The sequence below is a fragment of the Phragmites australis genome, chromosome 15 (genome assembly GCF_958298935.1).
Source record: "Phragmites australis chromosome 15, lpPhrAust1.1, whole genome shotgun sequence".
NCBI classification, from domain to species: domain Eukaryota; kingdom Viridiplantae; phylum Streptophyta; class Magnoliopsida; order Poales; family Poaceae; genus Phragmites; species Phragmites australis.
In genome coordinates, this window is record NC_084935.1 from 10,157,786 (window position 1) to 10,168,489 (window position 10,704).

A 10,704-nucleotide genomic window follows, 5' to 3' on the forward strand; every position below is an offset into this window, starting at 1 on the left:
CGGCCTTCGAGCTCTCGCGAGTCCACATTTACCTAAGTTAAGAAACAAAGACACAGACTTCCTTGCCCGGGAGATAGATCGATCCCGCTCGGAACACGCCATACCTAGTGAACACTTTTTCACTTTGCGACCACTCAGTTAGTAGAAGGGAGACGCGTGTGGGCGAGAATGTGACCAAGAGTCCTCGTGGTCCGGTGGTGCCCGGGCTTTAAAAAGGGCCGGTCCGAGCACTGACAGCCCTCCCCCGAGGCCTGAACTCCGGACTACTCGAGCAGCTCGAGTGATAGGATTACCCAGGGTACCCGAGGACTCGGTAGTGCTCGGGGTCCTTAAAAGCGGACCGAACACCACGACCACCACGAAGGGCTTTGGTCAGACATTACCGCACGCGCGCTACTCCTTTCTACAAACCGCTCTGTCGTTCTGGAAAAAAGTAGACACGTGGTAGGGTTTTTGCGTGCGAGGAGACCACCTCGCCGAACAGATTAAAGCGCGAGAGCCCCCGAGAGTGACTCGAGGACATAAATTTACTTAAAGCAGACTTGTCTGAATATAACCACTCACCGGACAGCTGTCGGTCTTCCGGCCAACCGATCCAGGAGGGGTGTGCTTCCGAGCTCGGGTGCCTGGGGACTTGATTCTTTCAACGGAGCGCCCGAGTGCCCAGAGGCATACGAGGCTCCTGGGGTCGGGTGATCTCGACCACCCATGCATAAGTGGTAGGATCACCCGAGGACCCTTGGGGCCGACCAGAGACCGGGGCATCGAAGCCCTCGCGGTCGAACTGCTCGCGATTGCCAGCCTGTGACTTAAGAGAGAATTTAGAATTTCTTTGTCTGGTGCGCTCTGTTAGTGCGGTACTTGCTATAGACTGCTCTCGTTTTCGACCCGAGACCTCTCGAACACCCAAACCAACGGACAAGAGCGGGCAGAGGCATAACCCAGAGGTCCTATGGTTCGATGGCGCCTGGGCATGACAGACCAGACCGAGCACCAACAGCCCGCTCCGGGGGCCCGAGCTCCGGACTACTCGAGTGGCTCAAGCGATGGGATTACCCAGAGCACCCCGAAACTTGGTAGTGCCCGGGAGCCTGCCACGACACCGAACACCACAGCCTACCATGCCGGACGTAAGTCAGCGGCGACTGCTCGCATGCATACCGGTTGGGATTCTTTTATCAGCGGGGAAAATGAGAGAGCGAACTTTTTCTCGCACAACCGAGCACCTCACCAGACAGATTAAACATACGGAATCCAGAAAAAATATGTTGACATAGTGATTGCTTATCGAAATACTGAATGTGCAATATTTACAAGGTAGGGCGACAGCGACTTACCCAAGGGGCGAAGCCCTCAGACTGCTTGGGCGGGGAGAAGCCCCCGGCCTTGCTGACCTGAGCCGCGAGCACGACCATCTACGGGTAGAAGCGTCGGAGATGCTCGATGTTCCACGGATTCGGGAGTGGCTGTCCTTCCTCCGTCGCCAACCTGAAAGAACCTGCCCGCGGGACCGCGATCACGGTGAAAGGACCTTCCCACACAGGGGATAGCTTATTCATTCCTTCGCGCGACTGGACGCGTCGGAGAACTAGGTCCCCCACCTCGAGAGACCGGGCCCGGACATGGCGCAGATGATACCGCCGTAGACTCTGCTGATACCGAGCCGCCCGGACAGCGGCACGCCGCCGGCGCTCTTCCAGGTAGTCCACGTCGTCGCGTCTTTGCCGCTCCTGCTCACCCTCAGAGTATGCATGCACTCGAGGGGAGCCCAGAGTGAGCTCGGAGGGGAGGACTGCTTCGGCGCCATAGACGAGGAAGAACGGAGTCTCCCCGGTGGCGCGGCTTGGCGTAGTCCGATTGGCCCACAGCACGGCTGGCAGCTCGTCCACCCATCCCTTCCCGTGCCTAGCGAGCACGTTATAGGTCCGGGTTTTGAGGCCCTTTAGTATCTCCGCGTTGGCGCGCTCGACCTGCCCGTTACTCCGAGGATGAGCGACGGAAGCGAAGCAGAGCTTGATGCCGAGATCTTCGCAATAGTCCCCGAACAAGGCACTTGTGAACTGGGTGCCGTTGTCGGTGATGATCCGGTTCGGGACGCCAAAGCGGCTGGTGATGCCGCGGATAAACTGGAGCGCCGTGTTTTTGGTCACCTTGATGACCGGGACCGCCTCCGGCCACTTGGCGAACTTGTCGATAGCGACATATAGGTATGCATAGCCCCCGATTGCTCGGGGGAATGGACCCAGAATGTCCAAACCCCAGACCGCGAAAGGCCATGACAGGGGAATGGTATGAAGAGCCTGAGCTGGCTGGTGAATCTGCTTTGCATGGAACTGGCACGCCCTGCAGCGCCGAACCAGCTCGGAAGCATCCTGGAGAGCTGTAGGCCAGTAGAAACCTTGCCGGAAGGCCTTCCCGACCAGCGTGCGGAACGATGAATGGCCACCGCACTCGCCCTCGTAGACCTCAGCGAGAAGATTGCCGCCTTCTGCCCGGGAGATGCATTTCAGGAGGACACCTCCTGCGCTACGCCGGTAGAGATCCCCATCTACTATGGCATAGCGTCTGGACTGCCGAGCAACTCTTTCGGCAGACGCCTCATCCTCGGGTGGGAACTTTTCTTTCAAGTACCCTCGGATGTCAGACATCCACGAGGCATCTTGAGAACATTCGGCGAGCACAGCGCACTCGCCGGACGGCGGCGCCCTGACGGGGCTTCCCACTGAGGGCACCGCCGGGGTCCCCTGAATTGAGTTCGAGGTTTCCCCTTCATCCTGTTCGGCAGGCAGGACGGAAGGCCGTGCGAGTCTTTCTTCAAAGACTCCGGCAGGGACGCGCGCACGTGAGGAGGCCAGGCGAGAGAGCTCGTCGGCCGGAGCATTGTCGCGGCGAGGGATATGCCGCAATTCGAGGCTGTCGAAGCGTCTCTCGAGCTTTCTGACTGCAGCCACGTACGCCGCCATTTGAGGATCCGTGCACTGGTACTCCTTGGATACCTGGTTGACGATCAGTTGGGATTCCCCTTTGACCAGGAGGCGACGAATCCCGAGCCCCACCGCAGCCCGGAGGCCGGCGATGAGACCTTCATACTCCGCCATGTTGTTGGATGCGCAGAATTGCAACTGTACGACGTACCGGAGCTCTTCACCCGTTGGGGAGGTGAGAACCACTCCGGCCCCTGCGCCTTTCAGCGAGAGGGAGCCATCGAAGTGCATGACCCACTACCCGGGCGCGTCGTGCCCGGGATAGGCAGAAACCTCTTCTGGGACGACGCAGGGGACGGGCGTCCACTCTGCCAAGAAGTCGGAGAGCGCCTGGCTTTTGATTGCCTGGCGACTGACGAAGTGTAGGTCGAACTCCGCCAGCTCTACTGCCCATTTGACAACGCGCCCGGTGCCTTCCCGGTTCCGGAGAATGGGTCCCAGTGGATAAGTGGTAACCACCGAGACCTTGTGCGCCTGGAAGTAGTGGCGCAGCTTCCGGGAGGCGACGAGCACGGCATAAAGTAGCTTTTGCGCCTGGGGATATCTTGTCTTGGCTTCCCGGAGGACTTCACTGACGAAGTACACCGGTCGCTGCACCCGGCGAGCCCGGACGGCGGCTCCACCCGGGGGGCTACTGCAGCCCCCAGGGTTGGCGACACGGTCGGGGCTGGCCGGGCACTCGGGCTCGACTCCTTGGCTGGGAAGAGCAGTGTGCTCGGGTTCGACCCCTTGCCCAGGGGGAGCCGCGAGGACAAGTGAGTGGTCGGGGGCCTCTGGGAGCTGGGACCCAGCACCCGGCCCCAGACACTCATCGCGCTCCACCACCAGCACTACGCTCATGACCTGAGGAGTGGCCGAAACGTAGAGAAGTAGGGGCTCACCTTGAAAGGGAGCCACCAACACGGGTGGCGAAGTAAGGTACTTCTTTAAGTCGCGGAAGGCCTGCTCGGCCTCTGGCGTCCAGTCAAAACGACCGGATTTCTTCAAAAGTTTGAAGAGGGGGAGCCCTCGCTCCCCGAACTTGGAGATGAAGCGCCCGAGGGCTGCCATGCAGCCGGTGAGGCGCTGGACCTCCTTGAGTCGAACCGGGGGTCGCATCTGTTCGATGGCCCGGATCTTTTCTGGATTGACCTCGATCCCTCGGCCAGAGACCAAGAAACCAAGGAGCTTGCCCGCCAGCACCCCGAAGACACACTTCTCCGGGTTGAGTTTGAGGCGGGTAGAACGGAGACTGTTGAAAGTCTCGGCAAGGTCCTCGAGCAGGGTGGCACGGTCTCGGGTTTTGACCATGAGGTCGTCGATGTAAGCCTCGACGTTACGGTCAACCTGCGAGTCAAGAGTAATACGAATAGCGCGCTGGAAGGAGGATCCAGCGTTGCGCAAGCCGAAAGGCATTGACATGTAGCAATAAGTCCCCACCGGGGTGGTAAAAGCAGTTTTTTCCTCATCCCCTACGGCCATGCGAATCTGGTGATACCCAGAGTTTGCATCTAGAAAGCATAAAAGATCGCATCCCGCAGTTGAATCTATAATTTGATCAATGCGAGGTAAGGGGAAGGGATCTTTAGGGCAAGCCTTATTTAGGTCGGTGTAGTCCACGCACATGCGGAGCTTGCCATTGGCCTTTGGGACGATGACTGGGTTTGCTAGCCAGTCGGGGTGGAGGACTTCTCGGATGAATCCGGCGTTGAGGAGCTTGCTGACCTGCTCGCGGATAAACTCCTGGCGCTCTGGCGCCTACCGCCGGACCTTCTGCTTCACCGGGCGGGCGTCCGGGCGCACCGCCAAGTGATGCTCGATCACCTCCCTAGGGATCCCGGGCATGTCGGACGGTTACCAGGCAAACACGTCTACGTTAGCCTGGAGGAAGGTGACGAGCGCGCTTTCCTATTTGCTGCCCAGGTCGCTGCCGATACGGACAACATGGGTAGCGTCTTCGCCCACCACGACCTCCTTCGTTGGAACAGAGGTGTCGGAGGCGAGTCGGGGTTTGGATGAAGAGGGTCCCGGGTCCCCTGTAGAGCCATCGACCTCGTCCTGCGCTGAGACCAGAGCCATGTATGACTGTTCAGCGCAGGAGACGGCGCCGCAGGAATCGGCGATCACAGAGATGGAGCCTGCGGGGCCGGGCATCTTAACCGTAAGGTATGCATAATGCACGGCCATCATAAACTTGGCGAGCGCCGGACGCCCGAGGATGGCGTTGTAGGGGAGAGGGAGCTCCACGACATCGAAGAGGACGCACTCCGTGCGGAAGTTGTCCCGGCTTCCGAACGTGACAGGCAACTCAACCTGCCCGAGGGGCAGGGAGTGCCCAGGGGTCACTCCACAGAAAGGGAGCGACGGCTTTAGGCGTCGGGAAGACACTTGTAGCTTCTCAAAAGCCTCCTTAGAAAGGAGGTTGAGGCCAGCACCACCGTCGATTAGCACCCTGCCGACCTTGACATTGCAGACAGTGGGGGACACTACCAAAGGTAGTCGCCCCACGGCTGCAGTACTGGCGGGGTGATCAGCCATGCTGAATGTGATCGAAGTGTCCGACCACCTTAGGGGCCTTGCGGCCTCTTCGCTCGGGGTTGCCGAGCACACCTCGCGTCGCATGACCTTGATGCCACGGCGCGAGGAAGGCGTATACACGCCCCCGTCGATGAAGGCGACGGTGTGCTCGGGCTCCTGGAAGCCGAGCTCAGCGTTGTCGGGGGCGACCTCAGTATCGCCTCCTCCACGGAACTCGTCACGCTCCCTCTGGCACTGCTCCACGAGTCCTTTGACCGTACGACACTCCGTGAGGTCGTGCCATCTGGTCAGGTGTATGGGACACCATTTACCTGGCTCGGGCCCCGCGGGAGCGGGGGCCCTCGCTGGAGCGGGAGCTCGGTTAGGGGCCGGGGCTCTCGCTGGAGCTGGTGCCCTTGCTGGAGCCGGGGCCCTCGTAGGCACGGAGGCCCGAGGAGGAGCCCGAGCAGGGGCCCTGACGGGGCGTCGATCGACACCCGGCCGGCGCTCTTGCCGGTGATCGGGCTCTTACGGCACCCTGTGAGCGGAGACCTGGGTTGGCTCAATAGGAGCGGCCTCGCGCTTCCTTCTCTTCTTCTTTTCCCGCTTGTCGGAGCGGGAAGAACTTGGCTGGTCGGAGGCGGGGCGAGGAGCATGCCACGCCCTAGCCTCTGCAGCCATGGCGCACTTATCGGCCAGTGTGAAGAGTTCCGCAGTGGTCTCGATCTCGTGCGTACCTAGCTTTTCGAGCATCCGCTCATCGCGGACGCCCTGCCGGAAAGCAACAATAATAGCGTGGGGGGCCACTCGTGGAATGGTGTTGCGAACCTGGCTGAAACGCTGTATAAAGCACCGTAGCGTCTCCCCTTCCTGCTGTTGGACGGCGTGGAGGTCGCACTCCAAACCGGGACGCGTAAACGTGCCCTGAAAGTTGGCCACGAACTGGTGGCACAGGTCATCCCAGGAGCCGTTAGACCCTGGGGGTAAGTTCATAAGCCAAGAGCGGGCGGAGCCCCTCAGGGCAACATGAAAGTAGTTTGCCATCACCTTTTCGCTGCCTCCGGCCGCTTGGACGGCCGTTGTGTAGATCTGGAGGAACTCGATGGGATCGATGGACCCGTCGTACTTCTCCGGCAGCTCGGGGCGGAATTTGGAAGGCCACCTGACCCGGCGGAGCTCGGCGGTGAAAGCACGGCAGCCGGTGCCGTACCCCGCAGCGCGAGCGGGGGTCCTCGGTGGCGAGTGGCGGCGAGCCAGGTATCCCCGGTGGCCGTGGGCCGGGAGAGAGGAAGCCTGGTCCTCTTCCCCGACCCCCTGCCGGGTCTCCCGCTGACGCTCGAGAGTAACTCGGGCATCCTTGTGGCCCCTCCGCTTGTCAAGGCGCAAACGAAGGTCCTGGGCTTCGGATGCGGCCAGGGGGACGGCACTTCGCCTGGAGACCCCTCGGCCCGTGCGGGTGTTGCCCGTTGAGGAGCCGGCTCTGGCGGCACCATGTCGGGAAGTGGTGCGAGGACTCCCGGCCTGCACCTGGCGACGAGCAGTGCCGACCAAAGCGACGACATCTTGTATCCACCGGCCTTCCGGAGTGTTCGGCGTGGCCTGAACGGGCGGGTGCCTAAGGAGAGCATGTGCTGCAAGCAGCGCGCTCCCTGGGCTAGCCTCGCTGAAAGCGAGCCCGCGTCGTGGTGGCACCCGATGCGGTCCAGAGGCGGACCGGGCGGCCGGGGTCCCGACCACCTGCTGGGGGTCGGAAAGTGCGTCGGCAGCGGCGGCGGCGGCCCTGATGGGCCCAACGCCTTGATCCCCTTGAGCGGGAAAAAGCGTGCACGTGGACGGTGGCTGTTGCTGGTACGCAGCAGCGACTGGGCCTCCTCTGGCGTCGGGCAGCGCCCCGTCACTGGAAGTGGAGCCGGAACACTGGAGGCGATGCCCACCGACCATCTTTTCCTGTGGGAAAAAAAGCGAAACAAACAATCCACGGATATTCCCCCCTACCTGGCGCGCCAGCTGTCGGAGGATGAACTCCTGTCGCAGGGATCCCGAGAGACCCCTTTTTAGAGATTCGGCCGGGGGGATGATCCTGAACGAGCTTGTTTTGGGAAATAAGCGGGAAACGGAAATAAATGCAGTGGCTGGTGGGAGATGATCGTCCTAGTGCGAGAAAGATGGGTGCACCGGGGTTTAGACAGGTTCGGGCCGCACGGGGGCGTAACACCCTACTCCTGTGTGAGTGCTATATCTGTTCTTGAAGGGAATTCTTCAAGGATGTATCTGGTTACAAAAGAGAGCCACTTACTGAGAGCTTGAGGCTCTCATGTTCTAGCTTGGCTTGGGCTGGTTCGAGCGTCTGCGTCCTCTTTCTTTTTCTTCTTACGGTCTCCCCTTTTACGTGTTCTCCATCCTTTCCTTTTATAGGCGCGCCGACCACGACATATCCTGAATGGGAAAGAGGGGGTGCCAGTGCCAAGGTGCCACGGAGAAAGGCGTCATCATTCCGTCTTGGCGAAGTGACAGGGGCGGTGGAAAAATACGGCGCGCATCCGACCACCCGCCACTGTGGATGCCCTCGGGCGCCATTAAGGGGGCCCACCGGGCAGCCTCAGAGGTGCCCGGTGCGCCCACCCTGTCTTGTTCTTCTGCCAGGGCAGGGTGGCAGGCGGAGCGCTTCGATTCTGGCAACGTTATCCCGAGGCACCCGGATGAAACGGGACGGGACCCGTGCATTTAATGGACCCACGCCCCCCTGCCAGTGCATGGCAGGGTCTGACACTGGGGCGTGGGCAGCTGAGAATGTCAGGATGTCAGGCCGCACGTGCCTATTAAATGCGGCATTGGGCCTTTGACTGGCTGACACCCCGACGATGGGACCCTTCGGGTCGTCGGACGATCTTGCTTGAACCTTCGGGGAACCGAGTCCTCGGGGGCTGCCACGTGCAGCCCCGAGCCCTCTCTCCCGAGCACTTTGGTGAGACCTTCGGGGAACCGAGTCCTCGGGGGCTGCCACGTGCAGCCCCGAGCACTCTCTCCCGAGTACTTGGGTGAGACCTTCGGGGAACCGAGTCCTCGGGGGCTGCCACGTGCAGCCCCGAGCCCTCTCTCCCGAGTACTTGGGTGAGACCTTCGGGGAACCGAGTCCTCGGGGGCTGCCACGTGCAGCCCCGAGCACTCTCTCCCGAGTACTTGGGTGAGACCTTCGGGGAACCGAGTCCTCGGGGGCTGCCACGTGCAGCCCCGAGCACTCTCTCCCGAGTACTTGGGTGAGACCTTCGGGGAACCGAGTCCTCGGGGGCTGCCACGTGCAGCCCCGAGCACTCTCTCCCGAGCACTTTGGTGGGACCTTCGGGGAACCGAGTCCTCGGGGGCCACCACGTGCAGCCCCGAGCACTCTCTCCCGAGCACTTCGGTGTTTGGATCATCGGGGGACGACAGTACTCGGGGATAAGCGAGAAACCTCCTGAGCACTTCCTTCCCGGTACTTGGACTCTACGGATTATCGGGGAACTGGGGTGCTCGGGAACCTAGAGGCTACGGCCCCGAGCACCTTCCCCCGGGACTTAGTTTTTTCTTATCCTGCAGGGTGGACCTCGCGGGATGGTGACATGTGGCAGATGGCCGGCCCGGTTCCTGGATTCAGGGACCCCTGGTTCCTAATACACCGATAGATACCTATAATTTACACATATACGGATGTTTTCAGCAGTATTATTGTGATAGAAGCGCACTCGCATGTGTATGTTGTGTGTCCGTGTGTCACTTGTAATTGAAAAAATAGTCTATGTGTATATGACCACCCTTCACTTATGCATTATGCCAAAGCGCAAAGCTCTCACAAGACACCAAAGATTCCATTCAGCTCGCCATGGATTATTACACAATGGAGGAGGTGCACCATCCAGGATTCTGGCCGGTCCATCCATGGCAGTGGCAGTGGCGCCCCTTCTCCCTCCTCTCGTTCCACGCTCTGACTCCAGCGACGCCGCTACCGCACTGGCAGCCCAACCATGTCACCTGGAGGAGACCGCTGCGCGCCTCTTCTCCGCCAACCTCCCAGGTAATCCTCGCACCTTTTTTTTTGTTTTCGGTGCATGCTCCTATGACGGTGCAGAGTGTTGTTCACTTGATTTCAGCTTCATCAGCGACTAAACAAGCTGTTCTTTGGATACTAGGTGTGAGGAAGGGGGAGATAGGGTGGAGACGGAGGACGCGAGGTACCTCGTCGTCCGCACGGAGCTGGACGCTGGAGACAAAGGCACCAGTGTCGAGAATTTTTTTTTATAAGATCCGATCTTTCGAATGACTTGTTCTCCTCGTGCGACATATATCTATTGCTCTATCTTCTGTATACGTGCTAGCCGTTGGATTAGGAGAGGAACGGCGTGGATCAGAATCTCACATGATCTTTCACGTGAGTATCTTATAAAATTTACTTCCTAACGTCTGGAGGAGGAGCTTTGGGAGGAAGTTTCGACTGCCGGGGATAGTGGACGTAGATGGCATCTCGACGAAGTACACCCATGGCATTCTAACCGTGACGGTGCCAAGAATGGGCACCCGGGCCCGGCCCGGCGTCGACCTCCTCGGCGTCGGGCCAGCCCGCAACTCAGTGGCCCGAGCAGCCTGAATCGATTTGTATTTTCAAAATTATTGATTCGGTTTCTGAGCTAGGGATGGATGACACGTCTGGATTCCTCAGTCGTCCTGATGTCGGTAGTATTTGTATTTTTTTCCCTCGTTTTTAGTTGCTTGTGCTGTTCCATGTTAAGCTCGGTGTTAAAGATTATAATTGATCTGATCGTAAAGATAGAAAAGCCAGGAGCATTGCTGCTGTGAAATGGTTTTGTGGTTGTGATTTTCTCCATTGCCGTGTCTTGTTGAGCCTTTTGGTTTTGTGCTGGAATGGAGATTTTTGAAGGATGATGATGGCGATGTGGGTGTATTGCACGAAGCCTTCTCAAGTCCTACGTGCTTCCCGCCTTGGTTAGAGATGGCAATTGGTTATCGGATAGTGCTCATCTATATTCGTATTTATCGGTTTTTATCCGTCCATGGGTATATCGATCAACGCCTGTGGACGACGAAGGATCGGCTCCAAACTTGTTGTCCTCGGGGTACCAGTCATTGTCACGTCCCAAAATGCTAGTTACGTAATTAGGCAGGTCTAATCGTCATCGTATGTGCTTGCATGTGTTTGTCTATCAGAAACTGGTTAAATATGTCTCAAACA

At 59.3% G+C, this 10,704-nt stretch overlaps 1 pseudogene; it reads left to right on the plus strand.

Moving 5' to 3' along the window:
• The first annotated feature begins 9,395 nt into the window (after positions 1 to 9,395).
• On the plus strand, positions 9,396 to 10,101 carry LOC133892120 (18.8 kDa class V heat shock protein-like; annotated as a pseudogene).
• The last annotated feature ends 603 nt before the right edge of the window (positions 10,102 to 10,704 follow it).